General features: G+C 38.5%; 1 protein-coding gene and 1 pseudogene across 1 annotated transcript in view; one reads left to right on the forward strand and one right to left on the reverse strand.

The window, feature by feature from the left end:
- SIK3 (SIK family kinase 3) overlaps nucleotides 1-19,912 on the reverse strand; it is a 258,013-nt gene that overhangs the window by 123,947 nt on the left and 114,154 nt on the right. The window lies entirely within an intron of this gene.
- On the forward strand, nucleotides 7,900-8,698 carry LOC138092709 (small ribosomal subunit protein eS1-like; annotated as a pseudogene).

Consider the following 19,912-nt stretch of genomic DNA (forward strand, 5'->3'; position numbering starts at 1 on the left):
GTTGGACTGTGAAGAAAGCTGAGCACTGAAGAATTGATGCTTTTGAATTGTGGTGTTGGAGAAGACTCTTGAGAGTCCCTTGGACTGCAAGGAGATCCAACCAGTCCATCCTAAAGGAGTCCTGGGTGTTCATTGGAAGGACTGATGCTGAAGCTGAAATTCCAATACTTTGGCCACCTGATGCAAAGAGCTGGCTCATTGGAAAAGACTCTGATGCTGGGAGGGATTGGGGGCAGGAGGAGAAGGGGACGACAGAGGATGAGATGGCTCGATGGCATCACCAATTCGACAGACATGAGTTTGGGTGAACTCTGGGAGTTGGTGATGGACAGGGAGGCCTGGCGTGCTGCGAGGCCTGGGGTTGCAAAGAGTCAGACACGACTGAGCTGAACTGAACAGTTCTAAATGTTCCATGGTTGGTTGACTTCTCAGATGTAGAGGAAACAGGGATGCAGAAAGCCAACTGCTAGTTACATGTGGATTAATCCCCACAATGTTCAAGAGTCGATTAAAGTTTTAATAAAAGAAACAAAAAAGGGTCAACTGTAGTTTAAAATATCTAGCAGGTCTTTCAGGTGATTTTTTATTTTTCTATACTTCTTTGTTTGGGCTATATACTAAACAGCAAAAATAAAATAGTTCATCGATGCACAATGTCTGAGAGATACAGAAGTGAGAGCTTACCTGAAGAGACAAAACATACCTGAAGTAAGAAAATGAGACATGCATCCTTCTTGGAAACATTTCTAAGATAGAACTGCGTGTTTGTGCACTCAGTCAGGTCTGACCTTTTGGGACCATAGCCCATCAGGCTCCTCTATCTACAGAATTTTCCAGACAAGAATACTGGAGTGGGTTGCATTTCCTACTCCAAGAGATCTTCCTGACCCAGGGATCAAACCTGTGTCTCCTGCATTGCGGACTCTTTACCACTGTGCCACCTGGGAAGCCCCAAAACATGGTGTGTTGGCATAAAAATAATTAGTAAGTGGGAATTTTCTGGTGATTACTTGGAATTCAAGGCATAGAAGAAAAAATTTTAAGGCAAAAAGAAAATAATTTCTCAGTTTCAATGACTCCCATCTGGTTAATATTTTCCCTCTCAGAAAAAAGAAGTCCTGGGTGTGTCTCTAACACAATGGGCAACTTTCTCAGACTAACTGATATTATTATTGCTGTTATTTAAACATTTAACATGGTGCCAACAATACTCTGTATGTTTTTGTTGTCTGTTGTTCACTCTCCATGTCCAACTCTTTGCAACCCCGTGACCTGCAGCACGCCAGGCTTCCCTGTCCTTCACCATCTCCCGGAGTTTGCCCAAGTTTATGTCCACTGAATCAGTGATGCCATCCAACCATCTCATCCTCTGTCACCCTCTTCTCCTCCCACCTTCAATCTTTCCCAGCATCAGGGTCTTTTCCAATGAGTCAGTTCTTTGCATCAGGTGGCCAAAGTACTGGAGCTTCAGCTTCAGCATTAATCCTTCCAATGAGTATTCAGGGCTGATTTCCTTTAGGACTGACTAGTTTGATCTCCCTGGACTATCTCCAGAGTCTTCTCCAGCACCACAGTTCAAAAGCATCAATTCTTTGGCGCTCTAGAACAATAAACCAACTTCTGGGCTGTAGGTTTACCACTTAAGTGAATGGAATATAAAGATATTTTAAAATATTTATTTATTTACTTGACTGCATCAGGTCTTATTTCCCCGAAGCATTTGAGAGCTTAGTTCCACAACCAGGGGACCACTTGCACTGGAAGTGTGAAGTCTTGACCACTGAAACCCCAGGAAAGTCCCTAGGAGGGGGATTTAGAATGAGACTGATGATTCAATTCTAAAGTAGCTATTTTTTTAAATGCCCTGAAGGCTTGTTTAAAGGAATGGCAGAAACGGAGCGGCTCAAAGAAGATTGGAGGGCAAACTGGAACTTTCAGAAGAGGGAAGGGGCTGGGCAGTAAGAGCTAAATGGTTGAACAAAGAAATTCTAATACTTTAGAGGCTACCAAAAGAGAAGACTGAAGAAAATGGCATAGTGAAACAATAGTAATTGTTACAGAAAAGTTCTGAAATAGAGAAATAGGGAGCAGCAGTTAGCCCATAGAGAAATTTTAAGTTATGCTGAGAAATTAAGCTATGAAAGACGAAATTTTCATCCTAGAGAAGAAGGATGGGACACGTGGGTAAAGAACTTGGCAATGGCCTGGACTATGAGGTTAGAAGGAAGCAGAAAGCGTAATGGATTTCAAGATTCATTTTCTTAATGAAGTACATGCTACTCTTTCCTGGAGTACCAGCTCATAGGTAAAACTAACACAGACCCACAGAAGGACTGCGCTCTTCCCAAGGATGGCATTTGTCGAGGAGTCTGTGTACGGCTAGGCACGTTTAGAGGTGGCACCTAGAACATGCAAATCTTTTTAAAGCTCTGGCTGGAAAGAGAGCTAAACTCAACTGGCAGAGTATAACTTTTTTAAACTTCCCCAACGGAGATTTATTAGGTTGAATATCTTGCTAACCTTGCAATGAATGGTAGTGTTGTTTCCAGTGCACAAAGTTAGCAACAGTTCATATTTTAAATTGTTTCAAATTATATTAATATGCCCCCAAGGCCTAATAACATAGCCTGCAGTAGCAGGAGGCTGAGTGAACCAAACAGTTGAAAACCACTCTAAATCCCTCATCTCTTTACATGTCCCAATTATTTGGCAAAGGAGACTAAAGGAAAATAGGAAGCAATCTCCATTATCAGAGAGCATTTGAACCTATTTCTGAAACTCTTACCTGTCACATATCCTTAGATGTCAGTACTGTGAACTATTTGTCAAAATGTAGATCTTTGAAAAGCCAGGCATTTCTAGTCTGAATGGTTATAACACTGGGCTGTCTGTCCTCCCTGTGGCAGCCCAGAGTTGAAGGGCCAGCTCCCCTGTGCCCATCAGGAATACTGCACCCAGTATCTTCTGAAGGGCTTTCCTAATGCCAGCTGCAAACCATCAGTGCTGACAGGAAATGCCCTCCTGGGATTCCATCAAAATGGGAATGTTTCGTGTGATGGCTTTTTGCATATATGCTGACTTCAATGAGTTCCTTATATTAAGTAGTCATCACATTTTCAAATCAAACAGATTTTATTTCCATAATGAAGGTTTGTGTTTCATGAGCTAAATGGTGAAGTTTTGGTTACTTCAAACTCTCCCCCTGGATAGTCTAACGGGAACATTGGTAAATTGTCAAATTTCTGATATTTATTTTAAAGGCAAGAGGAGTAATGTTGATAACAATGCCATAAAAAAATTGAAAAGGGGTTTCAGCAGAATATAACTCATTATTATACAGGTTATAATTATTATTTGATATATCACATATATGTTAACATCACTGTGCGTGTGCGCGCGCCAAGTAGCTTCAGTCACGTCTGACTCTGTGTGACCCTATTAACTGCAGCTCACCGGGCTTTTCTGTCCGTGGGATCTCTAGGCAAGAATCCTGGAGTGGGTTGCCATGCCCTCCTCCAGGGGGTCTTCCAGATCCAAGGAGAAAAACTGCGTCTCTTATGTCTCCTGCATTGGCAGAAGGGTTCTTAACCATTAACGCCACCTGGGAAGTCCAAGATACTGGAATGGGTTCCCATGCCCTCCTGAAGGGGAATCTATACCCACATTAAATGCAAAAACACAACTACATGAAGTATGTTAACATTTAATAAGACTGCTCATCCTTTCCCTTAGCAAGAACATCCATCCTAAATTCTGACTTTCTAAAACAGTCCTAAATTGACATTACAAGTCTAGAATTCTGAAAAGCTACTACATGTGACGGCAAGGATTTTACTATTAAATAAGTTATCATAATTGTGTATTCATGAAAATACTGAGAAGTTAGTAACAGTGAGGGTTTTTAAAATCATTAAAAATATATACAATTTAAGCAAAAACCAACCTATTTATCACACTGTCTACAAGGCCCTCTTTTGATCTTATGACAACACTGTGTTTAAGCAAATGGAGATGTCTCCTAATTCACTGCCAAAGAGACCCAAAAGAATCTCCAGACATCAGAAATAGTTTCATTTAAGACAGACATATTTGCATAAATATCTTTTTAGAAAAATAACAGACCATGGAAAACTCCATCAAAAAAATCACAAAGAATAAGATCTATGAGATGAGAAAAATGAAGGGAAAATAGAGGGAGGGGGATAAAATTTTTGATAATGACTTCATTCTGAAAATAATTATCCCTTCCTATTTAGAAGTCTGTTTGAGATCTCTGGGTCACAGATTTCTTTAGAAGGCACACCGGCATTCTCTGAAACAAAGTCAAAGAAAGCTCTAATAAGTCAAGTGTACTTGTCTGAGTAGAAGATGGCACAAAATAAAGAGTTCTATGTAGGAAAGACAAAAAATAACACACAGAAGCAGAATCTTTTCCTCTCTGAACAAAATCTCATAGAAATTCTAATACGGAAGACAAGGAGTGGGAGAAACGCCTACTCTGGTTAACTCTGGGTAAAAGGTTCAGAGACGGACAAAACTCATCAGAACCCTAGGGCTGTGGAGAACAATTTAGAAATTTCTGGAACAGCAAAAAGAGCAATGGACTGAGAACTGGGATCTAGAGCTCAATTCCCAACTCTACCTCTAAGAAACGTTTGGGACTTTGGGCAAATTACCTTCCCTTTACAGTCCTCAAGGTCCTCACTGACCAAATGAAAGGTGTAACTGTAGGTGACCTGCAAACTGAGTTATCAGACAAGCTCTCACCACGCCAATTTCTAATTAGATCTCTGAGAGACTTTGGTACTGCTTCTTTAAAAGTTTCATTTTACTGGTTTTAATTCCAAAGTGCATTCACATTGAATAAATCAGAGACCACACAGTTCTCAATCTTGAACTCTCAAGTCATCTAGGTTTATAGTGCTATATAGCGTAGGACCATATCATAAGTAGGAAGATGCATTTACCACGTGGGAGATAACCTCAGTGAGTAAACTTGTAAGTATTACCTTTCTCACTTAAACAGCAATTTAATACATTAAAACACAGCACCACTGCCCAATTGGGAAAGTCTTGGCATTTTTGTTGCTAATATTTTCACTACTGGTAAAGTCAATCTCTCCTGCAATTAATACTAACAACACTTATAATCAGTAATACAATTTCCATTCCACTTATACAACAAATAATGGTAGACTAAATGAAATGGAATGTGTCACAATTAAGTCAAATTAATTAAACCATAAATTATAGCCAAATTAGGAAGATGCAAATATAGAAACCAAAAATCCAAGTCTAAGAACCTTATCCAAATTTGAATGTTCAAAGGTCACAAAAATAGAAGCACACCAAACAAAGATTGAAAGAAAATCAGTGTCGTTAGAACAGAGTAAAGAAGGGAGACCAGACTGAGGAAGGCCTCATAGACCATGGTAAAGAAACTGATCTGGAGAACTTTATCCTGAAAGCTACAATTAAAAAGTTTTAAGTAGTGGATAACATAACACCTGAATGTCCCAGAAACATCTTTAACACCTAAAAAATCTAATTTCGTTATCCCTCTTTCTCATTTCCTGATTTCCATAAATGGCACTATCCTTTTTCCAGTTAGGAAATGACAAAGAGGTTACAATACTTCACATCCCCACCAGTAAAGCAAGAGAAGGTTCTAATTTCTCTACTTCCTCACCAAGACTTATTACTGTCCATCTTTTTTAAATTAAAGCCATCCTTATGGATATGAAGTGATATTTCACTGTGGTTTTAATTCTCATTTTCCTAATGACTAGTAATATTGAGCATCTTTTTAGTGTGTTTATTGTCTAGCTGTACACCTTTGTTCATTATTTACTTAGCAATTATTAATTATCAATAGTAACTACTAACAAACCAAACCAAAAAGAGTTCTGCTTTTTATTTATTTATTAGGGGGAACTTTTTAAATTTATTTATAAAAAACATCAATGGATAAAGCAAATATTAAAAACTGAGATGAAAATAAGCTACCAACTTAGCAAAACAACAACAGGAAACAGAGCTAAGAACTAGAGTCGCAGCTACTGGGCAACTGCAGCAACTACTGAAGGGGATGACTAGCCCAAATGTTTATTCCAATTGATTCATTCATTACCTTAAGTACATATGTGAGATCCTAGCTACTACTTTTAAAAAGGAATAAAAGGACGGAGCCGTTCACAAAATCAAATGTATACAAAAGACAAATTAAAAACAAATCAATACATTCTTTCCTCCTTAGTTCTCAACGCTATAGCACCCTTGGGAAATGACCAAACATTTCCAGATCAGCAGATACACAAAGAAGTCGTTGGTGTCAATTCCCCTAGTCTGCAACCAACACTCACGGGGAACCTTCTAATCTATAAGACAGGCACAAACTGTGTTATATTTTTCAAAGAAGAGATATAGGAAGTTCTGGCCCTCACCTCCCCAAATCTCTGCTTTTTTAACGAAAAAAGGATAAAGAAAAGTGAGGGTTTCTTTGTCCTCTGGTTCCTCCAAAGTAGGTCAGGTTTGTGCATAATCATTGGCTTTCGCGTTCCTTCAGAACAGGAAGAGAAGTCGACGAACGCATGGAGAGTTTTAAAACTGCAGACTCAGGCTTGATGTAGAGGCAAAAGAGTCCCGCTGTTGCTCACCAAAAAAATAAAGAACAGTCACTTGCTTTTAAAAACTAACAAGCCAATTTTAAGACAGGTAGGATAAGGGGCCCAATTTCTCATTCTAAGGCTACAACCAACTGAAATTGAACATATGGATAAATCCTCTTTGTTTCATCTTCTTCTAGTTATGTTCCCTATTGGGCAAGATTAACATGAAGAAACTTTGAAAGATAAATTCAAAATGTATTTACTGGGGGATTTTATATGCAAGAACACTTACCAAAGCTCAGTGAAGAACTAGCACTTGCATTACCAAATATTTCTTAGAAAAATAATCATTCTGGGGTTCTTGTTAACAATATGCTCATAAAAATTTTTATTGTGAAATACGTCACGCACAAACCGCATTTCCTTGTGTGCTCTTCTATTCTAGACCTTATCCCAAGATAATGACCATCATAAACTTTTATTATTCCTCTGCTTTTCTTTATAATTTTACTATGTATGCATCATGAAACACCATGTTAGATTTGCCTGCCTTTCAATTTTATAGAGCATCATCTTGTCATTTTTAACTACCTTCTCTGATCCTTATAATGTGTTTACAATATTCCTCTGTGAAGATGCATGCAGTGATACCTAATTAATATTATGCTAAATAGTCATCCTTTGACAAATATCAGTTCAGTTCAATCGCTCAGTCGTGTCCGACTCTTCGTGACCCCATGAATCGCAGCACGCCAGGCCTCCCTGTCCATTATTTACTACTTTACAGTTGCTGGATGTTTGGGCTGCTTACGTTTTTACCTACTATGAACGGTACTTTTAAATACTCATACTTAAATGCGAAAGCTCACTAGGGTATAGATTTAGGAACCATTAAGTAAAAGCCCAATTGTTTTCCAAAATGGTCACACCCAACAGTGGGACTGTTCCCACTGCTCCATATCATCACCAATAATTCTTATTTCTCATTTTTCCTAGTCTGGTAGGGGGTGGGGAGCAAAGAGTTCCTCTTTGTTTTAATTTGCATTTCCTTCATTATTGAAAATGTTGAGGATCTTTTCATATGTTCACAGATCATTTATTTCCGCTTCTGTGAAATAAACTTGTTCATACTTTCCCACTTCCTTTTTTTGAAAATATTTGAAAAGTTCTTTAATACTCTGCATCAACTTTGTCATTACGTCTTCTCTCAAGTTGTGGATTGTATTTGCACTCTTTATGGTGTCTTTTTTTCAGTAAAATTTTTATTGAACTATATAACAGGTATAAAGAAATGTCTCCAAATTACAAGTATAACCCACACACGAAAAAGCAACTTGACCCTTTTGGCTCTCTGAGCAGCACCAAAGCTGTCAGCAAGAACAAGCGCCTTACAAAAGGTGGCAAAACAGGAGTCAAGAAGAAAGTGGTTGATCCATTATCTAACAAAGATAGGTATGATGTAAAAGCAGTATGTTCAATATAAGATAAACTAGAAAAACACTAGCTACAAGGAACTCAAAGAACAAAAATCGCATCTGATAGCCTCAAAGGTAGTGTTTTTGAAGTGAACCTTACTGATCTGCAGAAGGATGAAGCTAACATTTAGCAAAGTCAAGCTAATTACTGAGGATTTTCAAGGCAAAAACTGCCTGACTAATTTCCATAAAATGGATCTTACCTAACAAAAATGTCATGCCATTACATTATAAAATGTCATGCCGTGGTCAAAATGTTAGACCATGACTGAAGCTTGTGTTGACGTCAGGACTACAGATGGTTACTTGCTTCATCTATTCTGTGCTGGTTTTACTTAAAAAGACAAGAATTTGATTCAGAAGACCTCTCACACTCAGCATCAACACGTCCACCAAATTTGGAAGGTGGTGGAAATCATGACCCAAGAGGTACAGAAAAATGTACTTAAGGCTTCTCACAAGGCTGGTAAGCTAGCGCTGGCTGACAGCTTAGGCCTCCGTCCGTCTCCACACGGGTCCCTCCATGGACTGCGTGGGCTTCTTCGCAGCACGGTGAGAAGATGCAAGAATATGCGTCCCAAGAAAGACAGGAAAAAGTGTGTGGCATTTCTATGACTTAGCTTCAGAACTCACAGAGCCACACAATATCACTTCTGTTGTGTATTTTGTTGACTGACTTTTGGTCAAAGCAGTCAGAAAGGCCTGGCTAGGTTTAGGTTTAGTGGAATGAGACAGGCACTACTTTTTTTTTTAACTTTTAGACACTACTTCTTGACGGCAGACTATAAAGGTTCTAGAAGGGCACACTGGTCAGGAAATGTGGCAGTCATCTTTGGAAAATATAAACCTGCTATACCTGACTGACTCACAGTTGCTTGTTTTCTTGTGCAAGCTCACACTTCTTACAACTTTATCCATTAAAATGTTTTTGAGGTCTACAGAGATTTAAATTTGATTCTCCCAAGGCAAATACTGGATAATTAACACATGCATATGGAATACAGAAAGATGGTACTGATAAATCTATCTACAGGACAGCAACAGAGATGCAGACAGAAAACAGATTTGTGGACACAGCGGGGAAAGAAGAGGGTGGAGCAGACTGAGAGAATAGCACGGAAACAAACACATTACCATATGTAAAACAGACAGCAAGTGGGAAAAAACTTCCTGATTTTCCCAGACACCGAGACTCACAGCCAACCAGGAGTGCTATCAACAAGGTTACCAGCTGAGAAATTTTCAGGCCTCACAGACAGTGCAAATTCCTGGTTGCAAATCCATGTGAGTGCAAGCTTCCATTTAGGCATTTTTTGGGGGATACTATTCCCACTTCTCCATTCAGATCCAAGACATTAACAAACAAGTCTCTGTATGCAGGTAATTTTCTCTCCTACTTATCCACTGAGAAGTCACCTTTCTGGGGTCTGAGTTTTACACAGTGCTGTCTCCAATATGACCTCCTATTCAGCCTGGGCACTATTTCTCCTCTTGTCCCTCCCTTTTAGTCTAATTTTCTAAGAAACCTTCGGCACAAACTGTCAGTCCTCACTCTACATTGTGAGATCATGCTTTCCAGTCCTCTCAGGGATTTCCATTGTTTTTCTCACATAAGCTCCAATATTTCACATATATTTTTCTTTTAAAATGTTCACTTTAAAATGTTCTGGCCAGAAGGGAATTCTCTGCACATCTCATCTACCATATAACTGTCAAAGAAATCACTCATCATTCATTTTAAGCTTTTTCACTTATTAAAAAATGATAAATAGTGTCAGGAATGCATTTCTATTTTTAAAAGACAGCTATGTAAAAATATTATATTTACTTGGATGGAAATGCTTTGGGAAATGTCCTTAATGAACACACTTCCCATAAAGCAAATCAGAGGGAACTCACACTTACTAGAAGTGGTAAGTTATGTCCCAGATTCTTCATATCTTTTGAATTCTTACTGAGGTTTATGCCCCTGTACATTGTTTTTTATTTTTTTGCCACCCTGCAGCCTGTAGGATCTTAGTTTCCTGACCAGGGACCAAACCCTCTGCATTGGAAGCATGGAATCTTAACCACTGGACCATCATGAAATTTCCCCCGACCCTGCCCAACACCATACATATTTTAAACATGGTTTAGAACTGCACTACAACCCAAGGTAAAGGAAACTGTACTTATTTCAAGGAAAAAACAAACTATTTCTAGAGCCAATGTCTTAAGGTTTTAAAAAAAAAGATGAGGTCAACGTTTTGTAGAAAGAGGCAAATTCAAGTTCTCTTTGGCAAAATGAATTAACTGAATTTAATATTCACACACATTTTTTGAAACATATTCTTAAGACTAAAAGAAACAGCTGTTCATGAAACAAAGGAGATGTAAGCCACTGGAATAAAGCCTTAGCATGTTAGATCTCCCCACCATGCTGAAAGCAATGGCTACAAATTACCATATTCCTCCCAAAGATGACAGCCAAACGCTTATATCCCTGAGGAGAAATAGCCATTACAACCCTTAGTCAGCACTGGCAGGAGGCTTAACAGCTTAATCGCTGAACAGACCATTTATTGTGCTTCATCTTGTGCAATATGACCTCTCCAGCTCAGTCTGCTAAACATCACAGTGGTCCACAAGGAGAAAATCCACATGGAAGCAAACTCCAAAATGCAATGTACCCTATAGGCAGCATGCTTCTCCAAATTCTCCGTCCCACTTTGCTCTACTCCCCTCTGGGTCATAACAGAACTTGGCAAATGTTAGAATTTGCTATGTATAAACTCTGGAGCGCAGATTAGAAAACTCAGCAAAGTATGCATTTGGCACCAGCAAAAATGGGTTGCTTTGTGCATCGCTTTGGATTTGCTAACTTAGGATAGCTACAGTTTCAAAAATGTGTCTACAACTGTTGAAATCAAAAAGAATTGCTTAAGAGGCACGTGTCACACACATCCCAACACAGGCTTACAAGTCTTCTGAGATCATCCTATCCATACCAACAAAATACCAAGGCCATTACACAATCTGTGGTTTCTTCTCATAGTTGAAGAAATTAATAGCTTTGAATGCAAAACTCAGATAGCTTTACTCTGAGATATTCTCTCAGCCTTGGAGCTCTGTGTATAGAATCCTACATTACCAGTTACCAGACTCCCCAGTAGAGGTCTACAAAAGGTTCTTTTCATTCACTAGCAGTCTTTCTTCACAGCAAAACTTCAAAAATATCTTTTGGAAGAGTTTTCCATTTACAAAAAGAGTCTCCAACAAACCCCTATTGTATAGTAGTTTGCGCTTACCAAGTTGACAAAATCCATCTACACTATATTTTGTCATATTTTGTTCAGTTCTCTTCATTATATTAAAGTTAGCATCCTAATAAGGCAGAGAGTACGCAGGATACACTAAGCATATGACATACCAAGTTTAAAAGGGTTGAACTTGGAAGAGATAATTGCTCAGCCTGAATTATAAGTAATCTGACATACTGATTTGAAGAGCAAAACTATATTCTAAAGTTTTAGGCAATGTAAACCTAATCCATAACACAGTAATGAATTTTCCCATCTGAGTATTAAGGGCATTCATATAAATGAATTACAGCCTAGAAATAAACTAATTGATCATATTAGAAGAGTTAATAAGAGCCTGCTTGTCCATCTGCACATGAAAATGCTCATCAGTACACATTTGGTTATAACCTAATCTGTTTTGATTGGTTTTACCATCAAATTATTTTGGCCTCTATTTGTTCACCTTCATCTTTGGATGTTCCTTCATATGTATCACATAAAAACAAACAAGTAAACTTGCACATGTGATTTTAAGGGGCTACCTTTTTAAGAAATTTTGCATTTATTTAGAGCAATAATGTACATGCATAGAGACACTGTTGTTCAAAAAAATAATATTTTTTAATCCAATTCCTTAATACAAAAAAATCAGTGCAACTAATACCTATTCAGTGAATAGTGTAACTGCAAATAAAAAGGTCTTCATTTACCGCTACGTAGCCTGGGTTGGGAAGATAGCCTGGGTTGGGAAGATCCCCTGGAGAGGAAATGGCAATCCACTCCAGTATTCTTGCCTGAGAAAATCCATGGACAGAGGAGCCTGGTGGGCTACAATCCTTGGGGTCACAAGAGAGTCAGACACGACTGCGCAACTGAGCGACAAAACAGCAGCAGCAACAACAAGAAACCAAAGGACTTACTAGCATTAACCCCCATCCAGTATTTCAGACACAAGGATTAGGAAGAAAAGGCATTATAATCTCAGATACCATCGTCAACCAGGTCTGGGTTTCCACAGGGCCGTGGTAGCTCACTTCACTGAGTGAAGCAATCCACCATTCTGGTGGGCAAAAAAAGCAATGACCTATTTACTATATTTTGGATATACATTTTTTTTCTTCCTCCTTTTTCCAGAAAACAAATTTTTACTTACACTCTGAACTTCTAGCTTTTGATATCAAGGAGACATTCTCAATGTTATTAATGGTGCAGAAAGAAGAAAAGAGCCTGGTTTTGAGTCAGGAGACTGCAACTGGAATCTCAACTCTACCACTTACTTCTTATCTGTAGAACAACCACTTGAATAAAGTTGCTATGAAGGTTAAAAGGTAAATCGCATAGAACAGTAACTGGTATAGGAGATCACTGATACGGCTGAGGTAACCATTATCGTTGTTATTAGTACCAACACTATTACTATTATTCTACTTATCCCTGATTGAGTCCTTACCCTATATTCCAGCAATTCCACCCTTCCATCACTTTCTTTAAGTCCTCTAGCCAAACTCAAATTCCTAACTTTCAGCAAATGACTCACTTTTGTGCTTGATAGAGAAAACAGACACTAAGAATTCCTTCAATTTCTTTTATGTCCCTAGACATTCTCACGCACCCAAACTTGCCTTTTCTTTTTCATTCTAGAAGAGGCAAGTCTTTCCTCTAACCTCAAGCGAGTAATAAATGCCCAATAACTGCCAATCACTATCATCCTCTCTTCCTCAATAAAAGGAATAGGAATTTCCAAATTCCACATTACAGAAATTAGTTGATGCTCCAATTTTAGGGTTAGCAACTACCAACACTCAAGTGATTATGCAGAATGGCTACTGGTTTTACAAGAATCGATTGCTCTCTTCTTCATCCTCAAAGTCCATTTAGCTGACATATTGGAGATCAAGTTCTCATAAAATAACTACTGGTTCAAACTCACAGAAACAGGAAGTAGAATGGTGGTTGCCAGGGGCTGAGGGGAAGGGGAAACAGGGAATTTTTTAATGGGTAAAGAGTTTCGATTTTACAAGATAAAAAAGTTTTGGAGTCTGTTTGCACAACGATATGAATATACTCAACTGTATATTGTATATACAGTTGTATACAGTATACTGTATACTGCCTGTATACAGTACTTAACTGTACACTGAAAAACAAGTAAAATGATGTTTTATGTTATGTGCTAATTTTACCACCACAACTTATATATATACATTGGAGAAGGCAATAACAATCCACTCCAATATTCTTGCCTGGAGAATTCCAAGGACAGAAGAGCCTGGCACACTACAGACCATGGGGTCACAAAGAGTCAGACACGAATGAGCAACTAACACTACATTACTATATATACACATACAGATTGGTTCCAGCTCGGGGCCACCCCACTAGGACCTCTGACAACCACTGCCTTGAATTCATTTTCCGGACCCCTATTCAAATTGGGGTGAAAGTTCATTTAGCCATTTCAGTTTGTTCAAGCAAATTCCTGGCCAACATCTAGACAGAAACTTATATGACCTGTGTTTTTATGAAACATTAAAAAGATGGCATGTACGGATGTATGAGTTGGATCATCAAGACAACAGTGCCGAAGAATTAATGCTTTTGAACTGTGGTGCTGGAGAAGACTCTTGAGGGTCCCTTGGACAGCAAAGAGATCAAATCAGTCAATCCTAAAGGAAATCAACTCCGAATACTCATTGGAAGGACTGATGTTAAAGCTGAAGCTCCAATACTTTGGCCACCTGATGCGAAGAGCTGACTGACCCTGACGCTGGGAAAGGCTGAAGGCAAAACGAGAAAAGGGCAGCAGAGGATGAGATGGTTAGACAGCATCACTGACTCAATGGACGTGAATTTGAGCAAATTTTGGGAAATAGTGAAGGACAGGGAAGCCTGGAGTGCTGCAGTCCATGGGGTCACAAAGAGTCAGGCAGGACTTAGCGACTGACTGAACAACAACAGAAAAGATGGCATGCTGTTGAGGTATATTTGGTGTGGGGGGGGTCAGGATTGGATTCATAGAGATAACAAGTTCAGCATCTGCATCCGTCCACCCAGCAGAAATAAGTATTAAAATAATTCTCCAAGAACACTACTCATACTCCCAGTGGAATGATGCAACGTCGACGTATAGGATGCTTGGGATAGAGGTATGGAAGAGAATAAACCTCTGGTAGAAAACTCTCTGAACATACCCTGCTTCAGTGGAACTCATCAAACATGACTCATGGTGCAGGAAAAAATCTGACTTGAGATGCAAATATTTATAAAAACTATGGCTTAAAAGACCATTTATTTTAGGAGGGAAAATATGCAGTAAATCTAATGGCAACAAACTCAAATACAGGGTGAAAAGATAATAGTAAACCATTCAACCAGGATGAGAACCTGTACTTTTGAGGGCTATTTCTAAAACGTAAAGTATTTGCTCTTTACCTCAAGATGTTCAAGAACCATTATATAGAGAACAGAGAGTGTTAAACACATGCAAACACATACAAACAAAGCTAAGTTTGGCTGTAGTCACAGAACCCACCCATAGTTTCGTGGGACAACTCCCACTCACCTCATGAAGTAAGGGACATTCTCTCAACACAGAGCCATGCAATGGTAACACTAGAAAGGTCTTTGGAGATACATTATTCTAACACACACCCCTTGTTTCACAGATGCAGAAACTGAAGCACTGAAAAGATAAGTGAAACCTAAGTACAAAAGAAACTATGAGATCCCAGCATTCAATAACTTTCTAATATACCAACATCAATTTATAAAAAGATATGTTGGTGATAATCTTTAAAAGAACGCATTCACAATAGCCACAAACCATCATAAGCCCTGGGAAAAAAATTACAGAACTGTGTGATAATTTTATGGAGAAAACTACAAACGTTAGTAAAGAACCAAAAACAAGATACACACACATTACGTCCATAGGCCTCAGTGCCTAATTTTGAAAAGACCTCCATTCTCCCCCTCGCCCCTAAAGAAGCCACACTGCAGTCTCCCTTCCAAATAAAACTACAGTAAACAAAAGAATATTCTTCTACGTTGTGGTGATAATGCCAAGGGCACACAGGGGAAAAAAATATGAGGATAAGCCAGGAAAATAAGTCATCTTACCCAAGCAGTTTAAAATTTAAATGCAAGTTTCTAGTCTATAACGCCTAAACAGCAGCACCCCTCCTTCCACACACATTATTTCTGCAAGTTCAAAGGTCCCTCAGATGATCTGCGTAGTCATGCAATTCTCTAAATTTGCTTTTAAAATCAGTAAAGGTTTTTAAAATGGGAAAGTGAACTTTGGAAACAATGGGGGCAGGCCAGTAACTATTTAACATTGTAACTTCACAGCTCACCACATACTTAAAGTCTGCACAGACATGCACTTGAGCATTCGGCCAGGGTGCTTCTTGAAAACACCAGCAATACAAACTATCCTTCTAAGCCCCTGAAGATCAAGAATAATAAGATCAGCACTGCCCCCACCCCCACCCCCAGAGCCAGGAGCAAAAAGATACAGATTATAAAATCCTAATAACAGTTACATACTAAAAGAAAGGCAAGGCAAGTTATTTTCGGTTAAGTTATTTTCGGTTAAGTTATTTTCGGTTAGTAATCTAAAGATAAAGAAGGGACTGAGTAAATTAAAATGAAAATTAAACCCGACCCTGTGAAATTAACTTTAGATTACTGTGGGTTCTCAACTAAAAATTCCATGTGGAGATTCTGACATATAAAGAAAGAAGAGGCAGGACCATTAACAACTAAATCTTTCACCTAAGCAAGATAGTATCTGACAGTTTAACTCAAAAAGGTACCTAAAAACACACAAAGGGCTTAAGGTTTAAACCTTACTGCAAACTGGGAAGTAAGCAATTGAAACTTCTAATAACTTCCAAGTTTCTTTAATATTTTATTACATCAGATTCAAAGATGCTGATATTTAAATTTCAGTTTGAAGACAGGGCAAAGGTTTTTTTCCCCCCTCACTCAGAAAAAAAGAAAAAAATGCAAACAGTAGACGTTCTCTGAGAAGGCAGTTAAGTCTGCATTTTAACGGCGCAGTCATGTAAAGAAAAGTCTGTGGCTGGGTGCTTGGCAAGCAATACACCACAGTGTTTACTATTAGCAATACCGATCACTGCAGGGCTCCGGACTAGCCAAGGAGCAACACATCTGCACCCACTCTACCAGTCAGAGGGGAGGGACTTGCCTGAGTGAAAACCTACTACAGGGGCCAAGCGTCTAGACTTGAGGAGGAGGAAACCTGCCAACATCAGACAGCTGCCCCTGATCAAAGAATGAACATTGTTCCCTCTTTGAGAGAGAACTGCAGAAAATGCTATGAATGAGACCCAACGGTCAGAAAGCTAACCAAAGTTGGGTATGTCCTCTATACCTGAATGAGTAGAGCAACAAGTCTAAAACTCACTGGCATTCAGAATACAGATTTGAATATTTCAGTGTAACAGGACAGATTATTTCATTAAAACAAATATTTAAAAGTACATTAAAAAAAATTATTTCTCTAGTTTCTTCAAGAACACAGGCAAAAGCCCAGTGAACTATATCCCTAGAATCAAATAGGAATAATTTCTTTGACAGGCTCCCAATTCTTAAGCCTTAGCTTTTCCTTAAGGCTCTCTCTCTCTGCTTAGGTTGCTATTCAATCACTCCTCCCAGACCCAGATATTTCCAATCAGACTGTAACAGCTTCCATGTCTGTATCTCCAGGCTTCACATTTCCAACCATCACTCCCTGGATATCACTCTCACGTTCTCCATCGTAATGTAAAGTTCAGTGCATCCATAATTAAACATCATATTTTTTCTTCCCCTGTCAAACCTCCTCTTCTGCTCTGAATTCCCTTGTCACCTAAAAGCATTGTTTGGATAAAGCAATAACTAATCTACTTACCACAAGTCTCCTGCTTCACCTCCCCAAACCGTTAATCCCTCACATTCCAAAAGTGATAGAAAAAGTGTTTCTATCATGAAAACAGCATCACAAAATGATCACTACTATTCAAAGTCTTCTGTGTGAAGTACTGGGCTTTATATATATTATCTCATTCAATCTAATCCTCAAACTAGTTCACTCTGTGAAACAGTAGGGATACTAGTAGTATGCCTACTACTAGAACATAGTAGGCATTACTGTGCTTGTTTTACCAACGAATTATCCAAAGCCAGAGAAACAGCTAATAGGTGGAAGACTAGGAGTTCAATATCAGATACTAACCTAATCACTATATAAAACTACCTCAGTACAGATTTTAAATTGAGGTACGGGGAAAAACCAAGTATAATTTGATCACCCTAAACTAATTCATCACTTACCATACAGTTTCAGTCATGAAGTACATATAATTTTATATTATTAGAGATGTACTCTCAAAACATGAATCTAATCTAAAAGACCAAATAAAAAATTGTATTTTGGTGACTGCTTATTGCATAAGTGATAAAGTCAAATAGTAGTTCACAATCTGCCTCCAACCTGCATTTCAATTATATCATCCAATATTCTCACTACTTACTGCCCGCTTCTGCACTCCCCACATCTTTTGGCACTAAACAACGTACACAGTAATTCTCATTCAATCTCCTAAGACAGGGTCTGTGATCAGTTTTTAATGTTTTAGTGCCTGACTTCTTCAGGCAAAATTAATTCCTCTCCTTGCTTTTACAGCAGATCTGTCATTCCTAACTTATAGCACACACATATCTATGCACATATCCACTCATACACACACAGCATCACATTATTATAGATCCCCAAAGAGGGAGTCATCTTATCTTTTCACATATTTAGACACACATACAGAAACTTCATTTATTTTGTACCTATAAGGAGAGGCATTTGTGTAGCAATTTTTACTATTCTTTTCTTAGCCACTCCTTACCAACATACACTCCATACACTCATGTTTTTTAGTTAAATTACATAGAGGCCAAGGTGAAATATTTCCAAATGTAAAAGTAAATGATAGGGCAACTACCACTACAGTTAGGATCACCCATGTAGTACCTAATACATATTAACTGTACAAACGGTTTTGTTTGTATTTAAAGAAGTAGGGCTCTTCAGTGTGTGTTAGGTAGCAGAAATGGACACTTCTGTGCAGGACAGGGAGGTGACAGGGTCAAGGAACTGGGATTCAATAAGTATCACTAAAAGACCGAATGGGAACAACAGACTTTTAGATCTTTACTTCTTTTCCCTTCCCAACAGTAACAGAAATGCTTTTCATAGGCACAAACTGATTAAAAACAACAGAATATCCTATAGTAACCAAACTATGCACTATTTCCACTATTTCCACATTATTTTCCCTCCACAACACCTTGCATTACTAAAATACTTTCATTATAAAATGTCTAGTTTAACTGGAAAACATTTACATTTCTTTATTACTGTTTAACAACAGCACAAAGAAGACACTATGGACCAAAGAATAAATGTTGCCTTTTTATGGCAGAATCCCTGAAACCCCAAAACACAGGTTACTTAGCTTCTATAAGCAATTTCTTTTCTCTCTCTATCCTTCTAGTATATTCTGAGAAGCATCAGGAATAGAGACTTAAGAAAACATATATATTCTTCCAGTGCAGACCTGAAGCAATGGGGAAAAAAATAAACCCAAGAGATGGGGGGATGGGGAGAAAAGGGGGGGTATAAGATGTCAGCAGGGTGCTAGGGAGGCCAGGTTGCCAAAGAAACCAAACAGTACAGAATAAGAGGGAAAAACCTTTAGTCGGAAAACATCTGAAACGCTTTTACAGGGGCTCAAACCCTTGTCCTAAAAGATATACTACAGAGACCAACTGCCATGAAGGACAAAGGGACCTACAGAAAGCACACCAAATGCCAAGCAACGGCCTCTTGTAAATTACGCAGCAACACCAACAAGAGTGACTGTGAATGAATTCGGAATCCACCATGAATCTTTCCACTACTGAAACCCAAAATGTGTGTGTGTGTGTGTGTGTTATTTTTTTAAAAGAGCGTCTGTCAGCTTAGCATTTAATTAAGTATAAATGGTATATTTAAATAGATATAAAAACCATTACTCCTCATATAATCTGAGCCAGGTAAAGAAACTCAGCAAACCAGAAACACTCGTAAAATTCGCTAGCCTCCTCTCTCCCTTAAAGTCCAGTCTACAGTTGTTTTGACTTGTCATAGTTTAGAAAGAAAAAAGTGAAATTACAAAGTATTATTTACAAGCCGCCAGTGGATTACTGGTTTTGAATGAGTCTTAAATGTGCGAACCTACTTGAAATCTCCAAGCCAAACCTTTGTGCTAAGGCCACTAAATTGTGTTGTAGTTAAGGAGATATGGGATTAATAAGGGAAAAAATTACACAGAAGAAAAGAATGTTCAGTTTCTTTTCTCTGGAAAACATAACAGTTTAGAGCATGGTGGTTAAGATCATGGTTTCTGAAGCCAGAGTGGCTGCTCCACTCCGTATCAGTTTTGTGACCTTAAGAAAGTTTCCTGCCCTTCCTGTGCTTCAGTTTTCTCACCTGTTAAGGTAAAGAGAG

The sequence above is a fragment of the Capricornis sumatraensis genome, chromosome 16 (assembly GCF_032405125.1).
Source record: "Capricornis sumatraensis isolate serow.1 chromosome 16, serow.2, whole genome shotgun sequence".
Lineage (NCBI taxonomy): Eukaryota > Metazoa > Chordata > Mammalia > Artiodactyla > Bovidae > Capricornis > Capricornis sumatraensis.